This window comes from Acomys minous (genome assembly GCF_964271855.1).
Source record: "Acomys minous genome assembly, chromosome: 20".
NCBI lineage: Eukaryota > Metazoa > Chordata > Mammalia > Rodentia > Muridae > Acomys > Acomys minous.
The window spans coordinates 19,161,239-19,167,764 of NC_140502.1; the positions used below are offsets into that span (position 1 = coordinate 19,161,239).

Below are 6,526 nucleotides of genomic sequence, written 5' to 3' on the forward strand. Positions count from 1 at the left end.
GGCCAAAGGTCTGTGGGTAATTACCAGAACCCAGCTCTTGGCCTGCAACCTTGAAAAACAGCATGTTGAAATAAGATCACCAGATGGGTTACAGGAAATTACTTGGGACGCCTGGTGCCTTGGCAAAGCCTGTCTGTGGTCAAACCACCATGACAACCTGCTCATACAGATCTCCTCATCTCATTGTTTATCCTGTATAAACTATTACGTGAAAAATAAAGTTTGAGAGCTTGATCAGAACCCAGACTTGCTCCCCTTCTTCATGTCTCCTGTCCGCCCCCTCCACAGGTACCCATTGAAGACCCCGCAGGCCAGGGGAGGGCCTTGTGAATACTTCTCCACCTCACAGTGGCATGCCTGTTAACAGCTTCTGACTCTCTGGCTCTCCCAATCTTCCTGCCCCTTCTTCCATGACGCTCCCTTAGGCATAGGATGGCACTGTAGATGTTATCAATTGGCTCCTCAGCCCACGGTAACTAATTCCCCACATTTTGACCAGTAGTGAATCTCTGCATATTCTCCCTCTGTTGCAAAAATAAAATTCTTCAGTGGGGCATGAGAGTGGGCGTAAGGGGAAAGATCTAGAATACAGTTAGGAATTATATTGGTTTAGAGAATGGCAGCATCGAGTCCTCCTTTGGGCTCTATAGCTTTCAGTAAAAATGTGCAGGCCAGGCCTAGGCTAACTAAACATCCCCCATCGCTCTGCAGACCCTGATGGCTGTTTCTGGAAAGGTGGGCTGCACGGCAGCTCGTACAACTGTTACCAGGAAAAGAAAACTGAGTGATCTGAAATGCTTCAAGCTGTTTCATCTCTCAGACATCTCTGACATACTGAAAGCAACTGATAAAATATTAGGGATTCTGTTTGCATCTCTTCTTAAATGTCTCTAAGTCTTTTTTTTTTTTTCACTCATAAAGGCCAGACATGAGTTATTCATCATTGTGGAGAAATGCCTTGAGTGGATGTAGCAGTTGTCAGTAAAGCGCTATTTAGCCAATCATCTGGGAAGAAGGACAGGAAGTGGAAGGCGGGGCTTCCAGGAGAGGAGGAGGAGCCTGGAGTTTACAGTTGAGAGTGAACGGTTGACAGAGGGAGTTAGTGGAGAGAAGCTGCCCAAGGAAGATCAGATTGGCAAGTGCTTGGGATATACTGGGATATAGTAGGTTTAGAGTAGTTTATTTTAGTTTACTAATACATTAGTAGCAGTTTAGATTCAGCCCAGAGTAGTGCTTCCCGCTTTGAATTACATTTCAGTCTCATTGTGTCAGTTATTGGCTTCCTAGGATGAACAGATACAATCAACTGTAACACATCATGGCCGCCTTTAGTTGTGACGTTTTTGCCGTAACACTTTTGTTTCCACTTGTTTCCCCCTCACCACTGGCTTCGCCCAGGCCTCCAGTCACCTCCGGCTGGTTTCTATCCACCCTCAAGTTAGCCTTTCCAGCTGATGTCTTATCACATGTGGTACGTTACCCCTGAGTGTTCATCGCCTTGTTCTCCTCCATTCTTACAGTCAGTCCCCTCTCCAGTTTCGTGACCTGCACAAGTCTATACATTTACACACACACACACACAAATTGACATACACACATGTGCACGCAAACATATAAGCGCCACATATAAGGGAAAGCCTGCAGAGTTAGTCTTTCTGACTCTGGCTTATTTCACTTGAGGTAATTTTTGCATTTCTTTTCCTGAAAAATGTCAGGGTTTCACTTTCCCCTCCCCCGCCCCCCCCCCTTTGTGGCCACATAGCATTCCATTGTGTGTAGGCACCATGCTCAACCTTGCCGCCAGGGAACCTGTTCATGAACATCCATGCTAGTTCCTTCCCATGGTTGTTGGGAATAGTGCAGCAACACACGTGGGTATAGAATTGTACGAGACACTCTTCTGTTGCAGAGACAAAAAAAATACCATGATCGAAAGCAACTGAAGGAAGAAAGTTTCCTTCAGCTCACAGTGCCAGAGGGCGGGAGTCCATCGTGGTGGGGGAAGGTAACACATGGCAGCCAGGAGCTGGGAAGAGATCACATTCCCTCTGCACACAAGAAACAAAAGATGTAGGAGATAGACGTAGGCTAGACAAAGCCCAGCCCCAGTGACCAACTTTCTCCAGAAAGTTTCCACCTCCTAAAGGTTCCATGACACACACACCCTGCAAACAACTCCTCCGATGGAGAGCCAAGTGTTGAAACGAGCCTCTGGTGGACATTTCTCATTCCAGCTTCCACAATAGGCATCCCTGTGCTATGTTCACTGAAACACAGTGCTGGACTGGCCCCCTCTACCTGAGGACTATCACCTAGTCCTTTGGGAAGTTACAGGTCCAGCCCCCTCTTTCCTGATTAAAAAACCCATTCAGCAAGCACCTGGGATACCTGGAGTGCCTCTTGGAGGAAATGAGGCATCTCAGTACCTTTTACCTCCAGCCAATGATCTTTATCCACACTGGAAATGCCTACCCCACCTCCAAAGTTCTATATAACCCTTGTCCACCACAGATAAAATTGATCTACCTTGGCCAAGCTGGTCCCCAGACGTCATCATTTCCAGCCATACCTGTGAGGCTTCCGACTCCTCATCCATCGCTCCTGTTCCATTTGCCTTTGTGGACTGATATCGGCCAACGATCCTGCGAAGCAATGGGGGGGTCGTAGTAGTGTGTGGTTGAATAATTACTGCGCTGTAGGAGGCTTTTCTATGACCCAGCTGTCCCACCAATAATTTTCCAGCTTCCAGTGGTTTGTTTGCATCAAGGAAATAGCCTAAGATGCAAGGTCTTCAAAGAACCCAAAAAAGGCTCATCTTAGGTTTAGTCTTTGCCACAAAGCAAGACATAGCTTGGAAACTTTTCATCTTCAAGCCAACAGGATTAGATGCCTTTATGTAAATGCACCAAGATTTGCTCAATAATTAGGCATTTCCTATTTTTCCCATATATATATATATATATATATATATATATATATATATATATATATATATATATATATATACCAGTTCTCTTGGCATAAAACAGTAGTTTCACATAATGCTCTATTTGGAAGAGTTCCTTAGGCACATTTATTATTTTCTGTATTACTTCACATGTTGGCATGAGCACACTCTGTGGGAGTAAATAACAACAGTGTTTTCTTCTCAGACGCAATATCAATTGCCCACTCCCCAGCCTCCTGACATTCATAAGAATATAACCTTCCCATGCCCCGTCGTCATCACCTAGTGTCTTCTCACCACCCAGACTCAGGCAAAGACCAGGTGCTGCCAGCGTCTTTGCCAGGGCCAGTCTGTCTCCACCACAGAATAGTATCTAGTGTGGTGAGATGTTGTTTCCTTAGTAACACACAGAGACATAGTGTCATAACACTACCATGTGATTATTTTGTGGGGTTTTACGCTGAGAATATTTTTTTAATGAGAAGACGAACAAGTCCCACCAAGCGTTTAATTACAGTGCCACACACACCCTCACACAGAACCTATTAAAAAAAGAAGGGCGTCTTTCTGTGGGCTTAACACAGTGGACAGCTTACACATATCACCGTAACCTAGATTGCCAGAGGTACTGACATTCCACCACCACCACCAATACACCTTTGACTGTGTTTGATTCCATTTGCACAAGGTTCGGTCCAATTGTAAAGGCTCTGTACTGACCCTCACACCCAGTGCTGAGACTCATTAGTCACAACAAAAATGACACATAAAAGAAAATGAGTCATCTGTGTGAAGAAGAGCCTCTGCATGTCCTGTACACAGAAACCCAGGTACAAAGGAACATTCCAGGTTGTTCGACTTCAGACAAACACAAAGTAGGAGTCTGGTCTGTTCACCTAGAGACCTGCTGAACCCTTGGACTCTCTTTTTTTATTTTCTCAGATGCCAATGCATAAAGAAAAAAAGATATAAACCAGTACTATCAAATCATGATTTATTTGGGATATTACTTTGTAATAATTGGAATGGTGCTTTTGGTACTGTTTAAGGATTTAAGTTGTGTGCTCGGGGAGAGCTGGACAGTAACAGGAAACTGCCAGGCAAGATGGCCTGTGTCCTACCTGTTAGGCTATTCCTAGAATGAAGATCATGGATTCATTTGAAGAACCTAAAGTTGTGGGACCTGAGCCAGTGACACTGCGTCCGCCACTATGACAGGTCTCCCTGCAGTCTGAAAGCACCACCTGGGGGAATAGCTGAACCCAGGGCCTTTCAAGAACTCCTGGCTTTAAGTCACATCTCAGAATTATTCCTTGGGGGAGAACATGTGGCAGGGAGGGGAGGGGCGGGGAATCAAGGAGAGTGGTTAGGTATCCTGAAATTATCCCCTAATGGCAGCACACTGTCGTATCCCAATCTGTGCTGTCCACTTGACAGCCACCATACACATTGTGGCCATTTAAGTCAGTTAACACTGAAGACAACAGAATCTATGGCCTCATTGCAGCACACACATTGATTTAAAAAAAAAAACTAATGCATTTATGTTTTAGGTGTATGGATGCTCTGCATGCATGCGTATCTGTGAACTGCATCCATTCAGTACTCATGGGGATCTGAAGAGGGCATCGGATCCCCCTGGACTGGACTGAGAGATGGTTGTGAGCTGCCACATGAGTGCTGGGAATGAAACCCAGGTCCTCTGGAAGAATCATCCTCTGCTCCTGACCCATGAGGCATTTCTAGACCCAGGAACTACTCACATTTCAAGAGCTCAGAAGCCTTGGTACTAGGTGGCTGGCAAATTAGCCAGAGCAGATGGGTGGTGTTTCCTCTCCTGCAGGGAGTTCTGGGGCACCCAGTGCAGATGCATCAGCAGAACTCCAAGGCTCTGGGTGATTAAGTCCATGAAGTCAACAGCACGACGGAGTCCGCATCCAGATCGGGAGGCTGGCATCATGGGGCCTCTAACTGTGTCCTTCAAACACAGCATTAGACGTGTTAGACCATAGCCAGCTGATGAGCGTCTCATCTTCAAACTGGTTAACATATGAGACAGGATGCAGTCTTTCTAAAATGTTTAAGGTGTGGCTCAGTGTAAATCATGTTAAAAAAAAAAAAGGAGTCACTTTTTCATGGCTCTGCTTGTCTTTACCAGTGGCAGAAGTTGGTGGGAGGCAAAGAACATTTTGAAAGAAGTAAAAGAAGGAATGGAATACATCAGTGTAGGTGAGGTTGCAATCTGGGGCAGCTGCTCTGGAAATCTATGTGAAGAATGTTTTGAAGGCTAAAAATAAGTCTGCCATATGACCCAGCCATACCACACATTAGCAAATGCCCAAAGGACCTGACAGCCTTCTCCACAGACACTTGCTCAGCCAAACTCACTGCCGCTCTACTCACAACGGCTCGGAAATGGGAACAGCAGAAATGTTCTTCAAGGGAAATGTAATGTATTTGTATAATTGAATACCATTCAGCTGTTAAAAAAAGATAAGATCATGAACTTTGCAGGTAAATAGATGGATCACTAGAGAAGATCATAGTGAGTGAGGTAACCCAGGAACAGAAAGTGGAACAGATACTCTTCCTTATTTGTTGAACCTAGCCCTGCCTCCTCAGACGTGAGCCTATAACCTTGAGTAACCACAGAATTCAGGAAAGTAAAAAAGGATTATGAGGGCAGGAAAAGAGAGCTAGAAATCAGAATAGAAGGGTCCAGGAGATATGAAGGGGAAAATGGGGAAAAGCTTTAGTTGGGAAGGAGAAAGTAGGGAAATAGAAAAGATGGAGGGAGGAAGGATGGATAATAAACACTAAGGATGCTTGAAATAGACAAAGGAAGTCATACTGTTTTATATTAACTTAAGTATAACATTAAAATATATATATATATGCTTATATAGTTTAAATATAGTTCTGTAACATGGGGTAACAAAGCCTTCCTAATGAGTCATAGGCTGTCTTACAAACACCCCAGTGCCAGCCATAAAAATCTGACTTCTGAGTTCTTAATCAGAGGAAGGAAAGAGATTCCAAATACAACATAGGCTATTGTTACCGTCTGTAGATGCCTCTCAGAAGCTGAAGATAAATCCCTATTGCTGAAGAGACCATGTACATAAGACGCAGAACTCACAGCGTCCAGGCTGTATTGTATTCGACACCTTCCCTGAGCGCTAACTCTCGTAGTACAGCGAGGAGATGCGTACGCTGCCAAGATAAGAAAGAAACCAATACTTCTACTCATCCTCCTGCAAACTACAGCAATGACCAACATGGTAAGGTATCCCCCCAAAATTGCAAAATAGCAGTACTTATATCTTGGCAGTAACTAACAAATGTGTAGTTGGACATAAGGCTTTTTCCACAGAAGGGAAACCGTGCACATAGCACTGTAGACCTATCCACCTACATACATATGGCTAATGAGGTCTTTAATCGTAGAGAAGAATCTCCTACTGTCACTTTCCTAAGCCAGTATAATTCCTAACTGCGTTCTAAATACATAACCTAATTCCCACAGTCAAGTGTCTCCCTCACCCATCGTCAAAGAAGCTTCTTTTTGCAACAGATAAA

At 44.5% G+C, this 6,526-nt stretch overlaps 1 long non-coding RNA gene across 1 annotated transcript; it reads right to left on the bottom strand.

Moving 5' to 3' along the window:
• Nucleotides 1–1,928: 1,928 nt before the first annotated feature.
• Nucleotides 1,929–5,010, bottom strand: LOC311591455. The gene is made up of 4 exons (XR_014777107.1): nt 4,711–5,010; nt 3,008–3,116; nt 2,570–2,642; nt 1,929–2,048 (listed from the first exon to the last, which is right to left on the bottom strand). It is a non-coding gene; the product is annotated as an uncharacterized lncRNA (long non-coding RNA).
• Between the last annotated feature and the right edge of the window lie 1,516 nt (nt 5,011–6,526).